Source organism: Aethalodelphis obliquidens, unplaced genomic scaffold (assembly GCF_003676395.1).
Source record: "Aethalodelphis obliquidens isolate GAN/ISIS:26980383/991018 unplaced genomic scaffold, ASM367639v1 scaffold4, whole genome shotgun sequence".
NCBI classification, from domain to species: domain Eukaryota; kingdom Metazoa; phylum Chordata; class Mammalia; order Artiodactyla; family Delphinidae; genus Aethalodelphis; species Aethalodelphis obliquidens.
The window spans coordinates 30,272,351-30,296,204 of record NW_020837948.1 but is presented as its reverse complement, the minus strand read 5'-3'; positions in this window follow the sequence as shown (position 1 = coordinate 30,296,204).

Sequence of the window (23,854 nt, the reverse complement as noted above, 5' to 3'; positions counted from 1 at the left end):
AAACCATTAGCAGAAGGTTGGCAATGACCATGGATATTCCGCCTTCTACAAATGAGACAAACGTGGCTGAAGAGTTGAATTTTTTCCCCTTGCTTCCCCAGAGACAGACTGGGACACTGAAGAGATGATCAACCAGTGACATAAAGACCACCAAGTAAAACACAAAAGAAAGCCTAGAGTTGAAAGATAGTTCCCCCACCAAAATCCTGATATTCTCTTCCATTTCCTCTCATTCACTACTCATTCATTTCACCAATATTAATTTATAATGGGACTAGCATGCAGCAAGATAAATTTTTGTTAATATTTGTGTTTTTCTTCTGAACTCCTGTGACTTTCCCCCTAGTCAGCCAGAGGCAAGCACATAGCCTTGAGGAGAAGTCAATTTTGGATATTTGTTTTTAATTTCTAAACCAGTGTCTAGAGAATCAAAAAGTGTGCGCCTGAGGGAAGCAAATAATCAAGTTCAGCCCATAAGAATAGAAAACGTAAAAGAAAAGGCTGAGGCAGGACAGGCCTAGAGGCTTCAGAAAGGAGGGGGTCACAGTGCACTGCAGAGAGCGGCTTTGGCCAGTGCCAGGGGCCCTGTGGAAAGCCGAAAGCCGCCTCTCAGGATTCTGGGAGCACAGCAGAAAGGCTGGGGTGAAGACCCACATTGGATATTCTTTGTGATGCTGTGGAGTGAGGACCTCAATTCAAAGGCTGCCTGCCCGTCTCCAGGAATCTGCTACAGGAGGACCCCTCACTGTGCCTGGGACTCTGCAAGATCGTCTGAGCTGACTTGTAAGAACTACTACCCTCTCTTTTTGCCCAAACTCCAAACGAGCATAAGTCCTCAAAACAGAAAACAAGATTGCCTACACCAGTGGTGCCTACACCACTGGTTGCATCAGTGGTGGCTTTGAATTGTAGAGGGGAACCTCAGGGTGAGATGACAGTGGCAAAAGAGACGTTACAACTTTGTGGAGCCTATGTGCCAGGCATTTTGCTACCTGGGACTGAAAGAACATGAGACACAGTTAACAGCTCTAAGCAGGTGTAAGAGGTTTAAAAGAAAAAAGCGGGGAGAACAAATAGATAACCATAAAAATAGAAGGAATACTGCATTAGCTGTAGGAACATAGAGGAGAATCTGGACACCAGAATTGTTGTTTCAGCTGAATCTTCAACAATTAAAAGACTTTAACCACAGGGGAGGTGTATTAGTTTCCTATTGCTGTTGTATAAAATTACAACAAATTTAGTGGCTTAAAACTAACAAAAAATGTATTCTTTTACAATTCTGGAGGTCAGAAATCTGAAATGGATGGGTCTTACTAGGCTAAAATCAAGGTGTCTGCAGAGCTATGTTCCTTCTGGAGGCTCTAAGCGAAAATCTGTTTGTTGCTTCTAGGGGCTGCAGGATTCCTTGGTCCACGGGCCCCTTCTAGCAATGACTTCACTCTGACCTCTGCTTCCTTCATCACATCACCTTCTCTGATTCTGACCCTCCTTCCTATAAGGACCCTTGTGATTACATTGGGCTGTCTGGGTAATCCAGGCTAATCTCCCCATCTCAAGAGACTTAATCACACCTGCAAAATCCCTTTGGCCATTTAAGGTAACATTCACAGGTTGCAGGGACTAGAATGTGGATGTCTTTAGGGAACCATTCTTCTATCTTCCACATAAGAGTTCTGGACAAAGGCAACAGCCAAAGTAAAGCCCAGAAGGTGCAGGGAACAGTAAGTGTGAGTGAAACCCCAAGCTTATAAGGCTAAAACAAAAGGGAGTGAGGCAGGAGTGATGAGAGAGGGTACAATGGGGCAGACAGAGACAAGGTCAGGAAGAGGTTTGTGTTCCATTTAGGGAACTGGAATTTATGAAGAGAGCAATAAGTAGCCATCTGTGCATTTTAAATATAACATCATCAGATTTGCCTTCTAGAAAAATCATTCTGGCTACAGTATAGTGCAGTGTATAAGAGCCCAAGGAAACTGTGATGTTGAAGGCAGGAAGACAAACCAAATGTTTTTCTGAGCCACGTAAAAGTAATTATGAGCCTGACTGAGGCAATCTGTTTAAAGAGGAGTGGGTGAGTTCAAGAGAAATCACAGAGTGCCTATCCACAGGATGTGGTGATTGAATCTAATGTGGAGGCAAGAAAAGAGTCAAAGGTGATAGCCAGGTTGTCGTCTTTTGTGACTGCATATATGGGGGTGCCTCTGTCAGTGCTTTTCACTGAGTTCAAGAATGAGGAGAGGCGGATCAGGCTTCAGATTGACAGTGATGTGATAACACATCTCATTTCCATCCCAATACTCTGCTCCTTAATTCCTGCCTTTCAACTCTCAACATTTACCTGTATGATGCACAATTATTGAGATTATTGGAATGCCAATAGTCCCCCAAATTCAAAGTGCTACTTGTGTATTATTTTGGCTTCAGTCAGTCCAATACTTTTTTTTCTGTCTTGTTCCTTCAGATACTATAAATTATCCAGGCAAAATTTGCATGGTTTGGGCTTGGTGTACTGGATCTTTGGTGTGCCACCAAGGTCCCCTACTTCAAGACTTAGGCACTTGCTCCTCCAGCTACACGTCCAATGCCTGGTCCAGGCAGGAGTACGAAGTCCCAGCCTCTGGCTTTGGTTTGAGATTCAGTGTGGATCTAAAGAGCCATACTAGCTTTCTAGCTCCCTGTGCGGTCTGCTGAAGTCTGTCTTGCAACCGAGTCATAGTTTAACATCTCTCTCTGCCCAACCCTACTTTCTATACCTCCTTAGAGGTCATCCATCACTATTCCACCAGTGTCTCCTCCTCATCTCACACCTATGACTGCGTGACAGTGGGGTGTCCCTTTATGACCAGCTGCTGGAGGAGAAAGTCGTGGATCGTTTAGCTTAGCATGCAGATGCAAACCAGAAATGGTCTGCCATTGCACTTACAAGGTGGACCTAAAAGACATCAGTGAGGAGATCCTCTCAATGGAGCTTCAGGTGGTGCTACTGGTCATCCACTTTGTGTGGAAAAAGTAGTGGCCTGAGGCAAGTAAATCACCCGAAGTGGCAAATGGCGTGGATGATTGATCAGGAGTCTGGAAGGAGAAAGGTTGAAAGATCAGGGACAATAGGCAAAGAGGTGTGTAGTTACCGGAATGGGCACAAAGTCTGAAGATCTTTGTATCATGTGTTAGTGCCTACCAGAGATTAGGCACCCCAGAGCAGGCACTAATCAACAAAGTAGACAAGATGACTTGGGCAGGGGACATTATACAGCCTACGTCATCAGCCATCCCAATGCTGAAACAATATTTGCATGAACAGAGTAGCTTCATTGGCAGGGATGGAGGATATGCTGGTCCAAACAGCATAGACTTCCCACTCACTAAGGGTTGTCTAGTTACTCTGCTCCTGAATGGACAATCTGCTGGCAACAAAGACTAAAACCAAGCCCCAACTATGGCATCAGCCCTTGGAGAATTAAAACATCACATGGTGGCCATCAATGACATTGGACCTCCTCCCTCCTGGAACAGGTAGTAAAATAGAGTTGATTCCAGGGTAGAAGAAAAGTCCAATGTAACAGACTTGCCACCAAAGAATGTTTCGTCTCCTCAAGAGAGAGTGCCGTATCAGCAGTTCAGTGCTGGTCTCTGTTGGTGGCAGCAGTTCGTCTTGCCTGGCAATGATTAAGTAGAATGCTTTCATGATGGGAGAGAGAAAGCTTCTCACCATATTTTAAGCTACTTCCCAGTCACTTTGGGCTCCTTGAGTCAAGTGACCGGCAGATAAGGAAACACTTTCCCCAAGGAGTCATTTATTTGAAAATAAATGGACAAGTACACCCGCTATGACCTGAGAAGGACATGGTGACTGCTCAGAGTTAAAGTCTGGGTCAGAGTTAAGGTCTAGGTGAACCACCTAGACAAACAGGTGCAGGCTGAAGTGGAGAGGAATCTAGAAGGGATAGTAAAGGAAGGAGATGATATTTGTTGCAGTCCTGAGACCAAAGGCTGTGGTGGGGCGCTATAGTTCATCTTACAAACCTTACTGTAGTAAGTTTCCCCAGGAAAAGAAATCAATTTGAATTCCAAAGGAGTCATTCCCAGATAGGGAGTACTAGGCAAGCGGGTCTGAGTAGCGCATGTGGTGGGCTCTAGCACCCCCTTTTGGGACTGAGACACTCATTCCCAACTGCTGGTTGTGTTGTCTGCTGACAGCCCACTGTTGAGTCCCTCCTCAGGGATTGCCGTCAATGTGGGTTACCCCACATCAAATCACTAATCAGTGAGAGTTACAAAAGCTGGAACCCCTTACCTTAGTCCAAGTCATCTCAAAAGAGCCATCCCAGCTGAGAGCTCCGTGTGAATTGGCTGAGGGCTCTGTTGCAACTGCCTTGCCGTTCAACATCTCTCTCTACACAACCCCACGTCCCTCTTCCCATTAGAAGTGTCTTTCCCAAGACCTCTCCCAATAGACCAGCTGCACACAAATCTCCATGGCAGTTGGCTTCCCATTGAACCAAAATTATAACAATTGGCTTTCTGTTTCTTTGTTTTTTTGTTTTTTCTGGCGCCATTCAATCTACTAGAAAGCCTTCTGTACATTTACAAAACTATATAAAAGCTCTGGTGTCCTCAGCTGCATTAAGGTTGAATACCTCATATTTTTGGTATTATAAACAAGACCATGTTACTAAGCCTTATGGTTCATTATTCCTAAGTAAGTCTAAAGCTATTTATACGTTAACAAAACATGATACACCTGTAAGAACTCCAAGTAATGTGGTATATTCTGTCTGGATCACAAAATAGTATATTTTAGAAAAACTTACTGCACATCATGTACTCTTGCAGATATTTACCAGAAAACAATTTGTTAAGTTTTGGTCCATAATTCTTTCACTCTCTTGGACTCAGTGCTTGGAATACCCATTGGTCTACAGGCAGTAGCTCAAATGCCATCATTACAGAAATAAATCCTTTATTACATGGATTTATTTAATGCAATAAAGTTTCTTTTACTCCTAATATTAAAGTAATGGCACACCTTATCAGTGGTGTCTTAGAGTTGAAAGAATAACAGTAATAAGAGTTTATATAATATCTCCTACTACTGTGTTATTAAAATTTCATCTTTAAAATGTATCTTACCTCATAGTGCCCTATCAATAAAGAACAATATTCCTTTTTGGACTCTTATTAAAGTCAAGAATTCAGAAACCAGAATGGTGGTTTTCCAGAATTAACTTGCTAGAGAATTCTTAGTCTCAGTAACTTTAGTTTCTTCATTTTAAATATCTCACATTTTCCAAAGCAACATAAAACATTAAAAGTTTCATGTTATCAGTTTGTTTTATGTTGCTTCTAGGACCATTGGGATTTCTACTTAAATGTGTCAAAGGTGTTCCTCAAAACTCTCCTCAAAATGTGTCATAGGCTGGTCAAAGCAGAAGTCTTGACTTCTCCCCTCTGACAAAAAAAGCTATTCTTTTCCAATCTCAGAAAGTAGCGTCACCACCCACCTTGTTGTTCAAGTCAAAATTCTGTTTTATTCCTCTTTTCCCCACTCAAAAAACAGCTCATCAGCAAGTTCTGTTACCTCTATCTCTAAAACATCCTGAATCTATCCTATCATCAGCACTCTCACCCTGGCCAAGCTACCATCGTTTCTATCCTGTTATGACCCCCAAACTGCTCTTTCTACCTCCATTCCTGCCCCCTTCAGGACACACATAACTATCCAAAAAACTTTTTTTAATGCAAAGCAAAAGACATTATGATTCTGTTCAGCTCTCCGATACTCCCTGTTGATTATAGAATAAAATTAAAAACTCCTTACCATAGCCTACAAGCCACCCTGCCATCTCTATCCTACCACCCTGAGCTCATATCATATTATCTCCTCACTCTCTAGCTCCATACTCTTTGACTTTAGTTGTTACTGTAGTTGTTGTTCAAATATGCCAGTTTCCTATCTGCCTTGGAACTCTTGCTCTGTTCCCTCTGCCTGGGACATTCTGCTCCACGGCTTCCTGTTTGCTATGTCTCTTCATCAGGGTCTTAGCTCAACTGTCACCTTCTCAGGGGTTTCCCTGAACCAACTCCAAAGTAGATTACTTGTCTTGCTAGGCACTTGTTAACAGACTACCTTGTTTCTGTTTTGTAGTCTTATCACTGTCATATATTTTCATTTTATATTTAATGTTTCTCCCTTACTGGTACATGAAAATAGGAGATATATATATATTTTTTAATCTCTCTCTCTCTCTCTATATATATATCTATATATAGATATATAGATATATATATTAAATATATATCTATATATATATCAATAGATAGATATTTTTTAATATATTTATTTATTTATTTTTGGCTACGTTGGGTCTTCATTGCTGCACATGGGCTTTCTCTAGTTGCGGCGAGCCGGAGCTACTCTTCCTTGCGGTGCGCAGGCTTCTCGTTGCGGTGGCTCCTCTTGTTGCAGAGCACGGGCTCTAGGCACACGGGCTTCTGTAGTTGGGGCATGTGGGCTCAGTAGTTGTGGCTCACAGGCTCTAGAGCTCAGGCTCAGTAGTTGTGGTGCACAGGCTTAGTTACTCTGCGGCATCTTCCCGGACCAGGGCTCGAACCCATGTTCCCTGCAATGGCAGGCGGATTCTTAACCACTGTGCCACCAGGGAAATGTATATATAATAATGTAAATATATTTTATGTTTATTTATATTTATGCATATATTTATATGCATGAATATATAATATACAGTTGACCATTGAAAAAATGCAGGGGACTAGAGGTGCCAACTCTCTGGACAGTCAAAAATCCACATATAACTTGACAGACAGCCCTCCATACCCTCAGTTCCTCCATATCCCTGGTTCTCCAACCAACCGTGGATCGTGAAGTACTGTAGTATGTATTTAGTGAAAGAAAATCTGCCTATAAGAGAACCCATGCAGTTCAAACCCATGTTGTTCTAGGGTCAACTATATTTATATATAACTCTATATTTATAAAATGTATCATTATATATAAATACAATATATTATATATTTAAAATAATATAAATAGATGTATAAATGAATGAATATTATCTCAGTATATAGGGCAAGGAGTTTAGTCTCATACAGAGAATGAGCTTTATATCTAATAAAATATGTATTAAGTTAAAGGTGTCTCCATCAAAAGTACAAAATACATACTTATGTGTAATTTCCTTGTAAGGAATTAAACTCGAAACCGTGTTTTCCAAATTCTAAGACAAATATATTTTCTCACACTTTACGTTTCTATACGTATTGTAATCCATGGGTTTATTTAATGCAATAACGTTTCTTTTACTCCTAATATTAAAGTGATGGTGCATCTTATCATCAGCGGAGTCTTAGAGTTGAGGGAATAATAGTAATTAGAGTTTAATAAATGTTGAATTGAATGCAAGAATGAAGCCCCTACCTTGGAAACACCTGGCCATGTGCATGTGGGACAGATAACAGAATTACAGTAGGATCAGTGATTGCAGGACAGCCTGCTCTGTGTTTCTCTGACTGACTCTGACAGAGGGACAGGGAACTGAACCCCTGACTGTGAGCTCATTATTGCCAAGCGCCAGCTAACCAATTTAGATAATACCTGGGTCAGAAAGCAAAAAAATAAATGTGAATGCAACTTCAACAATACATATAAAATCTCACTAAACTGTAAAGAAAATTAAGGTTTTTCAAATAATAGTAGCTTTCTCCTATGAATGTTTTTGATAACCATATCAGTGTCTCTGAGATTTTCCACATATACAACATTTTTTTTCTATTTTATTTTTTAAAACTTGAGAGAAACCAGTAGTACTTAATTTTCATATTTAGGCAGTGTTAACACGTAAAGAGTGTAGAGTGAATTAAAGTTTGCACCTCTTCTGCTGCTATTAGGTGATTTAATTAAAGCAGTGAGATTTAATAATTTCTCATAGTCCTCTTATCTGTGATGTGAGCATAAACCACCCCCCTAAAAGATGAAACAAAGTCCCATGGTGTCATGGGAAGAAATCAGAAATAGCATTCCTTGTTTCTCTCCCTCTCACTTCTGAGTGGCTATATAGGATGCAAGGACAGATAAGTTTTTCAGATGACTGTAGAATAGCAACCAACTCCACATATATCAGCCCTACAACCAACACGTTCCCTAGACCTTAGGATAGTAAATGAGCTTTACCTTGCATGCCTACTCTGATTAGCATCATCATCATGCAACACTGGTTTGAGAAGGATTTCTGAAGTCCAGCCAGGCTTAGAAAGAAAGGGTACTATCATCAATTAACAAATCGGAGCAATTTACATAGACTACAGTGACCAGAACTGGAAATTCCAGGCCTAAGTAAACCCAGTATGTAGCCATGGCATTATGTGCTTTAAAGTGTGTGTGTGTGTGTGTGTGGCAGGGGTTGATAGAGTAAATTAGAAAAGTTTACTCTCTAATTCCTACAGTTAATATATATATTTTTTTAAACTGATACTTTTAACTATGTTCTCAACATTAGTTTTTGAGTGCCAGCAATGAGCCACATATTGTCTTAGGTGCTGAGGACTGGTCAACAACCAAAATAGCAAAATACTGCCCTCATGGAGCTTATATTCTAATGAAAACAATAAAAAATAATGTCAAATATGCATATAGTGTTCCTCGTGTGCCAGATTTTGTTCTAAATGAATTTTTTTTAATATTTTAGCTCATTTAATTTTCACAAGAACCCTACAACATGGGTGATGTTGCGTCCTAAAGTCACGCAGCAATTCGGTGGTAGGACTGAGTTTCTAACACATGTTTTCTAGCTCCAGAGCCTGGGTATTAACCACTGCTCTATATTGCTTCCTCTATGCTACACTGCTGCTCATTCTTTTAGGTACTGGGCTACAGTGGTGAACAAAACAGAAGTCCCTGTCCTCACATTAACTCACATTCTGGAGGAGGGAAACAGACTATGACCTCTAATCACTATTTGAAATAATTTTCAAATAGTCATTAGGGGTATGGATAAACCAAAGGAGAGCAGTATCATGAAGGACAATCAGGAAACGGCTCTCTAAGGAGATGAGAACTGAATGATAGATGGGATCACACAGAAGTGTGGGAACAGAGGGAGCAACTAGTGCAAAGGCTCTGAGATGAGGAATCAGCTCAGCACGTCTTTGGAAGGGAATGTGTGAGATGAAGAGTGAGGATGGGGAGAACAGTGAGAGATGAGATAAGAGAGAGAGGCCTTAGCCAGATCATGGAGAACATTGCAGGTCATAATAAGGGGTGAGGATTTTGTTCTCAGAGCAATGAGAAGCCACTGGAGGGTTTTAAACCAATAGAGGTACAATATAATTTAGGTTTTTAAAACAAAAATAAAAAGGTAAAGGAAATACAGACATCTCTAATATATGATATTTGGCATTTGTCTTAATTTGCTCATTAATTAATTTTCATTTTCTAATGTTTGCATCTTCTAAAATAAGCTTAAAAGTGAGTGGGTTGTTATCATCCTACCCACACATTTCCGGCATATGCTCATTAGCCGAAATGCTCCACCACGGAGCTTTAGAACAATTGCTATAAGCCCTAAGAAGAATTATAAACAGAACCAGTTCCAAAAGTGGAGGCAGGAAGAATGAAGAAGGACAGACTACATCACATTTAATACCAAGACCGTCCTTAAAGAAGCATGGGGATCTAAAAGCCCCCTGGTTCCATGCCACAGTCCCTTTCCTCTGTTTTGATCAGTGTCGTTGTCCTGAGAGTTTGGTCTTCAACTGATATGCTGAAGTGATCTTCACTAGCTCTTTTTCAGGGTGATACTCAATATATTGATTCAAAACCAGAAGCACACAGGCACTGGCCAATTGGAGTAGTTGCTGCCTGTAGCACTGGGACAGAGGGCCTCTGCTCTGCCAGGAATTGTACCTTGCGTTGCTGAATTGTGGAGATGTCTTAGGGGTCCAGGGTCTAGGGGAAGATGCAGGGATTGTTGGTAAGGGAGGCTACTCAAGACAGTGGCTATTTACCAACTAATACAGATGTAATTCAATATTTTAACAATTCTTATGGACATGCTGATATTATTGTCTACATTACCCTGTCTCCTGGATAATTTAACAAAGAGCATGCTGAGCCGGATGTGTCCAGCAGAAACAGGCAGGAGCTGGTTTCACATAAAGTTGTGTCAACTCTTTCCTTCAAATACTTGGGCTGTTTACACAAGAACAATCAAATGTATTGGCTGGAAGTTTTCCCTCACTGTGAGAGAACAGACTGATTCCCATATCACATTTTTGCTGGAATAGCTAGCTGCATCAAACCAGCTCTGTTAGGAAAACACCACCCACCTCAGTCTGGTCAGCCTTGAACCAGACTGTTGTCCTCATACAGACACCAAGTCATAGTACAACAGAGAATAGTTTGCCAGTGAATATTAGTTGGTTAGCCACAATTTAGTAATAAAGGTATTGTAGCAGACATACTCACAGTTATTATTCTTAAACGACAACCAACACAGCATCTACCTTGGATAGCTTTTCAGAAGCACATTTCTTCCTCTCAAGGAGTTTTTATAAATACTCACACCCCAATTTGAAATAATCAGTTACAGAATTTCTGATAAAAGTTCAAAACATCTCTCCATCTTTAAAATCTTTAAACCATATAACTTTTCAAGTGCCTTTAAGTGATTACTTTATAATTCATATAAATAAACATATCAATATATAATGAAACATTTAGATCCATGAGATACAAAGTAAACTGTTTATTAATAGATAATTCTCATGGTGTTTAGGGACCTATTTTTTGCTGGAAGTACACTGTACATCAATGTAATGTCTAGCTCTGTGATTTCTTCAAAGACTTTTTTGCTTCCAGTATGTTGCTGATAGTTTTCTTTTGCAGGGAAGAAGTGGGAATACCATTTACATTAGCCTAATTTTAAGGTTTTTGTAACATTTTTCTGGCTAGCTAATACTTTTACATTAAGGCTATTTTTTCTCTAAAGAATAGTAATATAATAAAACCCTTTTTTTTCTGGAATAGTGTAGAAAAATTGGTACCATATGCTCTTTCTTTTCATTCATGATATTTTATGTAAATGTAGTCGCTTTTTTAAATTATAGTTTATAAAGTCCATAGTCATGAAAGTGTTTCTATAAAATTGTAGTCACAAATATACATGTCTACGGTTTTTGTTTTTATTTAAATTATAATTATTCCTCTTTAGCTGTCAAGCCCAGTTTTTAATTCAATTTAAATATCCGTTTCCTATTACATTAACAGTGTAACACAAATTTAAGAATGAAAGCATGTTAAAAGATCATAGCCAATTTTAATGTCTAAGCCATTTGAAAAATTGATTTTAAACATTTCAATCTATCATATTTAAATGAAAAGAACATTAACAAACGTTAGTTGCTTTTTAGACAAGTAGCATTCATAGAGGTTCATCTAAATTAGCCTTTCAATTCTGTGACTAGCTAGAATCCATATTTTGCAATGAAAAATAATAAAGGTGGGTCATATCCTCAATCATTACCTCATCCAAACAAGCGTAAGGAAATCACTAGCCTATATGCCTGAAATTAACAGAGTTATATTTATAGTAAGTCAAAGCACATCATCTCCTAGTACTTGCCCATAATAAGATCTATGCTTCCATACTGTACAATTTTCTTGTAGTTAGTTCAACACATTAATTATGTCAGGGGTATTTTAGGCAATTGTCCAAGATGCATTGGCTTCAATGGGTATTTGGTACTTGTTTTGCCAACATCCAGCCTCCCTTCTTCAACAACCCTAAATATCATCTCAGCTTCTACCCTTCCTTCAGTCTCAGTCTTTAAACCACTTTAAGGCAATTAGCACATCATCCATCCCCAGGCATAGGGGTTGGTTCAGGGATGGGATGTGACCAAAACTGCTAAATCGGTGAAGTTCAGATTTGTTGTGGGAGCTGCCTGATAGAGCTCACTTGTTTTCTGCTGGATTTATTCTAAAATGGAGAAGACTGTGAAATCAGTGCAGCTCTTTGACCACTGCCAGAACTGAGAAAGGAGGCAGCAGAGAAGAGGCAAAATTAGGGGGTAGAGAGAAACCATTGACATTATTTGGGCACTAAATTCAGTCATTTCCCCTTGCTTAAGCTGTTTTCAGTTGGGTTGACTACCAGCCTGTGTTTCTGGAACCAATTTCATTGTCTTCTAAAAAGCGTATGTTCTAAGCACTCACTAGGGAGACCTGAATGCCAGAGTTTATGGTAATCATCATCTTCAGTTTACATTTATTGAGTGTTTGCTATGTACCAGGCACTATCCTAGTTGCTTCACATTTATTAACTTGTATAATCCTCTTAACAACCTAGAAAGTGAATACTGTTATCCTCATTTTACAGATAATAAACAGAGGCACAGAGATCAAGATCACACCTTAGTAGATGGTGGAGCTGAGATTCTATCCGAATCAGTCTTACTCAGAAACACTGCTCATGAGTTGCTGTGCCTTAGTGCCTCTTGAAGGCTACTTCAAGACACTGTCCAGAAATAAATTCTTACATTTGTGTATACAACAATATAGTGTATAAACAGCTTTTATATTAAAATGCCCTATTAAATTAATGGTTAAGTTACTGTTATTCCTGTTCTACAAACGTGGAAAAAATTCAGAGATTAATGGGCTTATTTACCCAAGGTCATTAAACTAATGAATGATGAATTCACATCTCCTTCCATATAAAGGAAATTTGGATCAGAAAATTGTTTCCCATGGGCTCTTTTTATAGAGATAAATGTTTGAATCTTGGATGAGACTAGCTGGTTAAAATCATTCTCTGTAACTTTATAGTATAAAGGGTACCGTCTGGGCTGTCTGAGAGATATCAGCATTAATGATCAATTAATATTACAATTTTATTTTATTTTCACTCTTCAAATTGATGCCTAGCTCTGCTGAAATTATTTACTTCTTCCTTAAACATACTTTGATTTGCAATATCATTATTCCTGAGTCTTGACTCCAGAACTGGATGGGTGAGAATATGAGGCTATTACAACACAGTGCAGAAGTCAAGATAGTATATCTCACCAATTCTTCAACTAACTTCTACCTTTTCTTTTCAAATCATAGGAAATCAAGAAGTAAACCCTGTGTTGGCTGTTGTTTTTAATCTGGGAAAACAAAGGTATGGCTTTACAGATTCTTAATTCTATAAAGACTGACACTCCCCCCACCCCACCAAAGAAACAAACAAAACAAAATATTCTCTTGTTTTGGGTTGAATTATGTCCCCCCAAAAGATATGTGGAAGTCCTAACCAATAGCATGTCAGAATGTGACCTTATCTGGATGCATATGTGTAATTAATTAGGTTAAGATGAGGTCATACTGGTGTAGGGTAGGCCCTTAATCTAATATAACTGGTGTCCTTATAAGAAGAGAAGGAGAGACACACTAAAGGAAAATGACCATGTGAAGACTGAGGCAGAGATTGGAGTTACACTACCACAAGCCAAGGAACACCTAGGGCTCCGAGAAGCTAGAAGAGGCAAGGCAGGATCTTCCGCTAGGGACGTTGTAGAGAACATGGCCCTGCCAACACCTTGATTTCTCACTGTAGCCTCCAGAACTGTAAAAAGAGTAAGTTTCTATTGTTTAAAGACACCCATTTGATGGGACTTTGTTATGGCAGCCCTAGGGAACTAACACACTCCCCTTACTTCCGCTTTCCAAAATTTGTCAGAATTTATAAATATACAATAAATATATAAGATGTGTTATATATACAAAAATATGTGATATATTTTATAAAACATATAAGATTTCAATGAGAAGCTTTGAATTCAGGCATAGAGGAAACAATGAAGATATGGAGAAATGGTTATTTATAATTTGACTGTTGACAATTAATAGAAGCATAAATCTCCATTTAAATTCACATGAAACTCTTTTCCCCCAAACTATTTTCAGTCTATTCTTACGACATTCTTATCTTGGGAAAATTAGAGATCAGTGTCCTTCAGAAGAGCCAGCTTTTACAAATGGATACTCTTGGTGTTCTTAATTTCAACTGCTTGATCTGTTGGACATGTTCTTTAAACTCTAAGCCACAAACTGATTTCTAGCACCATTATTCAACTTCCAATATATTAACCGAACCTCCTCTTAGCTCACCCGTCTTTCTTCAGTCTGTGGGACAAACAGCCCAAACTTAATATGACCATTAGACTATGAGTGTATGAGTGGACATATGGGCATCATGACAAGCACTTTTCTAATTTTGAATTGGTCTCTAAGAGTGTTGCATTCTAGCCTCACTGCTTTTATTTTTTTCAAATACATGGTATGGTAGAACATTCAGTGAATAAACTGCATTCCCTCTTGCTTTAGCAAACAAGATGCCAAACATCCTTCTTTATGTTGGCCAAACAGTTGAATTTTCTCCAACAGTAAAACAAGCAAAGGCCTTAAGCACTGGACTCATCAGTTTGTAAAACTCAAAAGGGGTCACTCAGTCTCATTTCCATCAAAATTGGTAACATCTGGTAGGCATACTCTAACATTTAAAAAGACATTTTCAAATAATACCATTCTGCAGATTTACATATGTTGTATGTATTTGCAGATTACTATTCCTGGCAGGGTTATCAAAATATAGTTCTGCTTTGAAACTGGACTTTCCACAGGTAGGAGAAACATTTTTCTGGCTAATTCAAATCCATCATGCTCTATACTTACAATAGCTAGGCAAAGAGGAAGATTTGGGAAACATATTGGCACTATCTTCAAGCCTTGCAGTTCCCCATAATTGTGCTGAAGCTCGCAGTGCTTTCTGAGTGGGTAAGAATGCAAGTTGGGCTTTCATTATAGAACAACTGTACCTCGGTCCTACCTATGGGTTTCTGGTTCAGAACTGTATCCTGAAATTGACTGTGATCCAGCACTTACTATAGGCCTGCTTAAAGCATGTGAAATTTGAGAGAGACCGCCCAGGAGATTTGAAAGTACTTCCTCCTTCTGGATTCTGCCCACTCTCTCCCTGTATTAAGCCAGATCATCCGCAAGTGGAATACTTATACTTTATTATCTGAGCTCCCTTAGGAATGCCTTGACTGGGTAATGGTTTAATATTATATCCTCATCCTTCAAAGAGGACTGATTCAAGAAGTGTCATCTTGAACAATATTTCTATAAGATGACGCTGGAGTTGAAGACGTTTACTTTATTATTAAAATTCCCTTGTACGAAGATACACATAAAAAATTCTCGGGACTTCTGTGGTGGCGCAGTGGTTAAGAATCCTCCTGCCACAATAAACACATGAAAGGATGCTCAACATCATTAATCATTAGAGAAATGCAAATCAAAACTACACTGAGGTATCACCTCACATTAGTCAGAATGGCCATCATCAAAAAATCTACAAACAATAAATGCTGGAGAGGATGTGGAGAAGAGGGAACCCTCTTGCACTGTTGGTGGGAATGTAAATTGATACAGCCGCTATGGAGAACAATATGGAGGTTCCTTAAAAAACTAAAAATAGAACTACCATATGACCCAGCAATCCCACTATTGGGCATATACCCTGAGAAAACCATATTCAAAAAGAGTCATGTACCCCAATGTTCATTGCAGCACTATTTACAGTAGCCAGGTCATGGAAGCAACCTAAGTGTCCATCGACAGATGACTGGATAAAGAAGATGTGGCACGTATATACAATGGAATATTACTCCGCCATAAAAAGAAATGAAATTGAGTTATTTGTAGTGAGGTGGATGGACCCAGAGTCTGTCATACAGAGTGAAGTAAGTCAGAGAAAAACAAATACCATATGCTAACACATATATATGGAATCTAAAAAAAAGAAAATGGTTCTGAAGGGCCTAGGGACAGGACAGGAATAAAGATGCAGACGTAGAGAATGGACTTGAGGACACGGAGAGGGGGAAGGGTAAGCTGGGACGAAATGAGAGAGTGGCATTGACATATATACACTACCAAATGTAAAATAGATAGCTAGTGGGAAGCAGCCACATAGCACAAGGAGATCACCTCAGTGCTTTGTGTCCACCTAAAGGGGTGAGATAGGGAGGGTGGGAGGGAGATGCAAGAGGGAGGAGTTGTGAGGTATATGTATATGTATAGCTGATTCACTTTGTTATACAGCAGCAACACAACACTGTAGAGCAGTTATACTCCAATAAAGATGTTAAATAAAATAAAATAAAATACATGAAAAACAAAAAAGAATGAGTAACTGTCACAGGTTTGGGGAGACTAAGCAGACAGGAAAACTGAATGCAGTGTGGGATTATGGATTGGATCTTAGAACAAAGAAAGAACTTTAGTGGAAAACTGCTGAAATCCAAATAAAGTGTAGTTTCCTTAAAAAAAAAAAACAAAGAATCCGCCTGCCAATGCAGGGGACACAGGTTCGAGCCCTGGTGCGGGAGGATCCCACACGCTCTGGAGCAACTGAGCCTGTGAGCCACAACTACTGATCCCGCATGCCACAACTACTGAAGCCCATGCGCCTAGAGTCCGTGCTCCACAACAAAAAGAAGCCACCGCAATGAGAAACCCACACACGGCAACGAAGAGTAGCCCCTGCTCGCCACAACTAGAGGAACCCACGCACAGCAATGAAGACCCAAAGTAGCCAAAAATAAAATTAATTAATTAATTAAATTAAATTAAAAAAAAAATTCTCTTAGGGGGACTTCCCTGGGGGCGCAGTGGTTAAGAATCTGCCTGCCAATGCAGGGAACACGGGTTCGAGCCCTGGTCTGGGAAGATTCCACGTGCCTCAGAGCAACTAAGCCCATGCGCCACAACTACTGAGCCTGCACTCTAGAGCCCACGTGCCACAAACTACTGAAGCCCATGTGCCTAGAGCCCCTGTTCTGCAGCAAGAGAAGCCACTGCAATGAGAAGCCTGCGCACCGCAATGAAGAGTAGTCCCTGCTCGCTGCAACCAGAGAAAGCCTGCACACAGCAACGAAGACTCAATGTAGGCAAAAATAAATAAATAAGTAAATTTAAAACAAGAATTTGTTTATCTACTATACCCAGTGACATAATACCCTGTTCCTTTCTACATTTGTTTTATATAGCTGCTTGCTATATTTGTCTTATCCCATGTTATGATTCCATTTCACAAAAGACTTCAAAACATTTCAGGTGTAGTATGGTAATTAACCCTTAAAACTAAAATGTCTCTATATAATTTTATTTATTTTATATTTATTTATTATAAAGGGAGTTCTAAAGACCCTTCAGGGAACTACAAGAATAGTCTTCCTTGGAAGTACAATGACAATGGAAGAACAAAAATTATCACATGACTGTGTTATACTAGCAAAGTAGCAAAGTAACTCTGACTTTTTTTGAGATCTACTTTTTTGTCTTGGTGATTCCCAGAAGGACACAAAATTCAAAAGGAAGCTAAAGATAAATTCATACTTTTTGCTCTCTTCCATGGAGCATTAGTAGCCTTTGGAATTGAAATTGTTTTATTAATTTGATTAGGTTGAAGGAAAATCCAAGGCTTTTATGAATAATTCAAGTTTCTGTCAGATCGTAGAAAGCCTTATGGAAAGTAGTGTTATACCTCAGAAATGGCCCCACAGAAGACCATACATTTAATTTTCAATAACATTGATTTATAGTTTTATAAAGAAAAATAATAAATATAATGAATTACCTCCATATTTCCTGATCTCGGTCACTATAAAATAACTGCTGCAGTTTTACATTTCCAGTGTGAAATATTAAATGCATAAATCAAAACAAAATTATTTTTCATCTTAGAGACTGGTTCCTGAGACTGACAAATTCATTTTATTTTAAAATTAATGTTTTAAGAAAAAAATTTCCATTGAACCTCTACCAACTTTAAAAAGAAAAAAAGAAGCTTTCATTTTACTATGTGTCTATGATGTCTTCCACAGCAGGTACTGTGTGTAAAAAATTATAAGGTTTCTACAATTCCAAACTTATCAGAAGCCAAATTACACTTCCTTACATGAATCATTTTCCTTTCCCACTTCCTTTCTCATGGCATTTCCTTTTTCCATGATTGTTTTACCCTCAGTTGCCACCCAGAGATAAGCATCACCTACAATATGTTTCTCTAATGCTGCCAGATTGGCACTTTTATAATTCAAATATTCCCTTACAACTAAGTAATCATGTAATGAGAAGAACATTATCAAATAATAACAATTCAAGAGAGATTCAGATTTTCAAATAGGCAGAAACAGATGAATTTACTTTTGCATATTCTCAACTTAATTCTCTAAATTTCATTGAGAACAAGAAGCAGTATTTTGCATACTTGATTTAAAAAAAAAGAGTAAATCTAATTATAAGAATTCATTTTCACATTTAAATACCTATCAGCTTTTGTAAGCATTCAACATTCAACCACAAGAAGATTTCAGAAGGAGTAATGAAGGCTGAATACTAAAAAATGCCAAATCCTTGAACAAATGGGTAACTGAGCTAATAGGCCAAGAAGAAAAATTAAATCACCCAAGGAGCATGGTATTGGAAACCTGGAAATAAACATAAGTGAAATATTGTCTCTAAGGCTCACTTTACATGTTACAAACAGAAGAATTTAAATCAGCTTGTTAAAAAAGGTTATCTAAGTGTTTACATGATTCCTAAAACTATCATATACATTTTTGGGTTCAAATATGAATGCAGTTCACTCATTGATTATAAAACTAAATAAGCTTATAGGCAAATCTTCTAATTTAAAAATATCTGCTTGTCATGTGGCTCAATACAAACTAACTTCTATTAGAGGAGAGTTGATATGGATAAGACAAGGAATCAATACTTTTTAATCTTTATAATAACTCAGTATAGTTTTCAGGTGGTGTGCTTTCTGAAGGAGTTCCATAAAGAATCTCTGGAGTCCTGAAATAACTGTCTGGCAAAGATCTGAACAAGCCTCTCTAAAAATAACAATGGGCTGTGGACTTCATAAACATTTTTAGAAATTAAATAGCTGCTAACTTGTTCCATATGGAAGCAAATTCACAGAGGCCAACATGTTGTTCATTGAGATCACCAGAACACATATGCCAAAGGAAGAGGCGAAGTTGTCCATGGTCATTCCAGAGAAGCCGGAGGAAACAGATGATTCTGAAACCTCTTAAAAAAATAAAAAGACTGAAAGCAAGGGGCTCTAAAAAAACCACATGATGCTCTTGCTCTAAGACTTCCTAGGGTTTCTTAATCAGGCGAGCTTTGAAGATCCCCAACTAGTAATTATTACTCATCAAATAAGGGCAATAAAAAAATTACTAAAATTTTGGACAGTAGTTATAAATGCTAAACCATAATTTAAATTTTTAAATTCAGACCAAAAGGATAGTATCTCAAAAAACTACTTCCATAATATACTAAACACGTGAAGAAGCATAGAGATTTAAAGATGCTGACTATTTGATCATTGGTCTTATGCTTATAGAGACATATTCAGTTATTCAGAATGTCCCATTTGTCCTCTTACTCAAAATTCTAAGTAGTCCCAAGTACTTCCCAAACCCTGTTTTTGCTTTTGTTTTTGCTTGTTGTATGGTTTGGTTTTCTGTATGCTCCTCATACAATAAAAGAGAATAAGAAGGCAGAAAACAAAGAACACCCTCTACCTTCTGTTAGCCTGTTTACCAATGTTTCAGCATCAGCTCATGCACGCCAAGGGTTTATTCATTCCAGTGTTATGTGAGTAAATTGGGGAAATTGGTTTCCTCTGGTAAAAAACACTTATACTTCAAAGTATTTTCCCTATATTCATACTCCTGATTTTCCCTTTTTGATCTTTACATCTGTTGTTGTATAGATCCAAAAGCCCTGAGATCCCTATCTCCCCTCCAGCCATCTCAAACACATGGTTAGTATTTAACATCCAGAACTTCATTTTCATTTTTCACTACTTATACTTTCGAGTGAAACTCTCAAGAAATGAAATTCAAAGAAAAGGTAATATCAAATATGTCTTTAAGACTAAATTTATTCAGCGTTTTATATTCAAATAAAATTGTTTTTTCTAAATAAAAGGGGGGTTAAACTTCTCGGGCTGTCGCTGTAGAGAAAAGTAATAGGAAAAATCTATAGGAAAGAAATTTAGGAAGTCTGGTGCAGCTGATTGCATTCACACTTGGGAAACACGGCAGAGCTGTGATAGTATTACCTATATGATCACTATAGCATGTTTTTCTTGGATACTCTCAGGAAGGTTAGAAATATGTCTGAGGAGAAGTGATAAGATATATATGTAAACCTTTGTTACAAAGATTAAAATTTCTCAGAATTAAAATTTGCTATGAGTTAATGTTTGGATGTTTATTTCAGCAGCAAAGAGTTTAAATTGAGCTATTTTAATCTGATGGTATAGAAATCAAATGGTGGGTCTTTGGTTGGGAGGGTGCATGGTTGAGACAATTTCTCAGTGTTTATTCTCAATTTCAAGACCATTTTGTAATAGTTGCAACAGATGGCCAAAACACTATGGAAGTGTGTAATTTGAGGAGCGTGTTCCCTGTCTTAAAATATTTCCCCATCAGCCATTGGCACCTGAAATTTTGTCGTTAAGTGTTGATTTTATATAAGAGCCTAGTAAAAGTGTTTACTTTTAAGAGGTAGAGTAGGTAATACAGAATGGACACAAGTTCTTCTCGGTGCATATTGTTTTTATTTTGAACCATGTGAATGTATTACCATGTATTACCTATTAAAAATCATTTTTTAATTTAAAGAAAAAGATTGTCTTAAAACTGTAGAAATCCTCTGGAAGTTCCAACTGACATGTAAATGCTTCTGGAAAAATAGGCACAGTTTTGCAAGAATTAGCTGATAGCCAGCTGGGATTGAGAGAAACCCTTAACCCAGAGTGAGCCTTCCCTATCTGTGAATTCTTCACTTCCTGACAGAGCTTCCCCAGCCAGCCTGATTTGTCAGAGCAACTCTGGCAATCTATACTTAGGACTGTGGATGTCATAAATGGCACAATTTTGAATGTGAAACAAGAAGGGTTTGGTAGTGGACAAAGAAGAAGTTGAAGGGGTCACTGCAAGAAGATGTAGAAAGGAGGCTACTTGCTGTACTGTACTACCTATGGCTGGCCCCACCTGTGTCCTCCTCATGTATATAGATACTGTATGTGCACATGCACTCACACACACACACACACACACACACACACACACACACAAATAGCATGTATAATGCTGTAGAATCCAGTGGAGAACCAAGAATCATTTCCAGGGAGAAATGTATGGTCTGTTTTTAGCACCATCTGGTTTCTTTCTGCTGCAATCCCTCCCTTGCTAAATGTTCACTGATCCCATCATGATCTAGCTACCTTCTCTACCATCAAAGCATGTTCTAAGCATATTCTAGAACATAAGAAGAATAAATACACTAATATGTGTGTCTCTCTGAGTCTTCATGAGTTATGCTAGCTGCTATAACAAACAATCCCAAAATCTTAGTGGCTTAATGAAATAAACGTTTATTTGTTGCTCACATCACAGTCCAGAAAGCTTGGGGAATGTCCCTGGGCAGGTCTTCTCCAATTAATGGCTCAGGGATAAAAGTTCCTTCCATCTTTATTATGCCACCATCTTCCACATATGGCCTGCATTTTCACCAAGGAAAGGGAAGAGAGAGCATGGGCAATGATACAGGAGACTTTATGACCAGGGCTGGAAGTTGTAGATATCACGTTTACCCATATAACATGGTCCCTAAATAACTTTGAGAGAAGTTAAAAATGTATTTTTCTTTTGTGCTCAGGAGAATGAAATGGGATTGAAGAACATCTAATCAGTCTGTTACACAAATCCCCCTCTGGTCATTAAATATCTATTTCAGTGTTTCTCCCACAGTGGTCACAGTCGGTATCTAGTGCAAAATCCTGTTTGTCTGGGCAAAGCATAGTCCTCTCACCCAGTCTGGGTGTAACTAATCTAGTTGCTGCCACATATGAACCAAAGGGACAAGTTATCTGTTCCTCATTTGCACATTCCCTATTCAGTGGTGGAAGAGGGGCAGCATAACTGCAAGAAACACTTCTGTTTAGAAAGAAGAATTAGAATTACAGAGTAGTTGATGGTAGTTCTACTAGGCAGATTGGACAGTTCCTTAATTTGGCTTTGATTCTGTTCATTGGGAGAAACTCCTTTGTCAGCTGTTCTCCATGACCCCTGGGTCCATCTTCTGGGCAGCCTGTTCCTGCCCGTTGCCTTCCTTGGTGACATATGATGGAGTTGTTTCAGAGGATATAGAGCATTTGAAGCCCTGCTTGTTGTTCATGGAAGGTTGAGACCTCTCCTAATGTGTGTTCCCTAAAAATAAAACCCTTGAACAAGGATTTTGGTGGAAGTACTTGAACTGAGAGGTGATCTTGATAAGCACCGTGAGTAGTGGAGAAGTAAGACATGGAAGGAAGGAAAGTCGGTAAAGGGAGCATTCATGAGTAGGTGAATTGGAGATCAAAACCTCTGGGGACCCACTAAGAGACTACGTGGAACACAGTTTCCTTGAGAGATACAGAAACTCCTGCCTCTCCTTGATTTAAGGTCACTCCTGGGGCACTAATTCCAAGCAGTCTTGCAGGTGACAGAGTCCCCCAGTGCAGAGAGATATAGGCATGGGATGTGTCGGCTGTGTCCTGGGACAGGCTGAGGAAATAATAATGGTGCCATGATAACATTTGCTACAGGGCCTGAGAGTTACTTAAAATTCAGTCAAGGAATTTTTTAGTCTGGATTCACTGTTTTTTTGGCAATACAATTCCCTCAATAACTTAATAGGCTTCCAATACATTTGCCATGAGCAGGTAAACACTTCCACCATTCTGAGGTGCAATTCATAAATGAGCTTTGTTACTTTGCTTTCTCACTCTCATGCCTCTCTCCTTCAGTTTAATGATGGCTGTCTTGAGGCTATCTGCAACCTGGAGGATGAGGTAATCTTCCTTAACAGTAAACTACCAGCAGGAATTAGTTGCTCGTCAGCTAAGGGAAACACACATCCTTAATCTGATCTTTACCCTGTGTTATTTGATTCAGCTAATGATTTTTAAACCCAACTTTTCCTGTTTAGGATTTAGAAACAGGTTTTCCAACCATACATTTCTGGATTCCACCTATTCCCTTTCATTTGTGTTAGTAAACCAGCCAATTCTTTCCTGATCCCACCTCTTTTTTGTAATACCTTAGAAAACACAGCCTATAATAACTGGCCCATACTAATACTCTGATTCATTTCAACCATTACCCCTAAAGCTGCAGGCTGAGTAAGGACTTGTTCTGACCTTCAATTTATTGCAGGTGACAGTTGTACTAAATATCTTGCCACTGCGCCACATGGGCAGCCTTCTTCCCAGACTCCAATATCAATTTGCTCACTACCTCTCAACAGTTAAGTCAGTGCTGACTAATATATATTTTTTAATGGCAGTACTTCACTTCTGAAATAAATCTCTCTATTTGGATAAATAGCTTTAGCTACTATAACAAACAACCTCAAAAATCCCAAAGGCTTAACAATGAAAAGATATATTTGTCATCTGTACACAGTATGGTGTGAGTGGGAAGCTCTTCTAGGAGGCCTTCCTCCAAATGAGGGTTCAGGCTGCTTCCATTTTGCAATGGCGCCATCTCCAGTATAACCTTCTCAATCACCAAGGTAGGAAAGAGAGGTTGGAAAATCAAGCAGGGAATTTTAAGTCCAGACCTAGAAATGGTAGGCATCCTTTCCACTGACATTCCTTTAGCCCGAACCTAACTGCAAGGGAGATTGGAAATGCAGGTTTACATTACCTGGAAAGAAGAA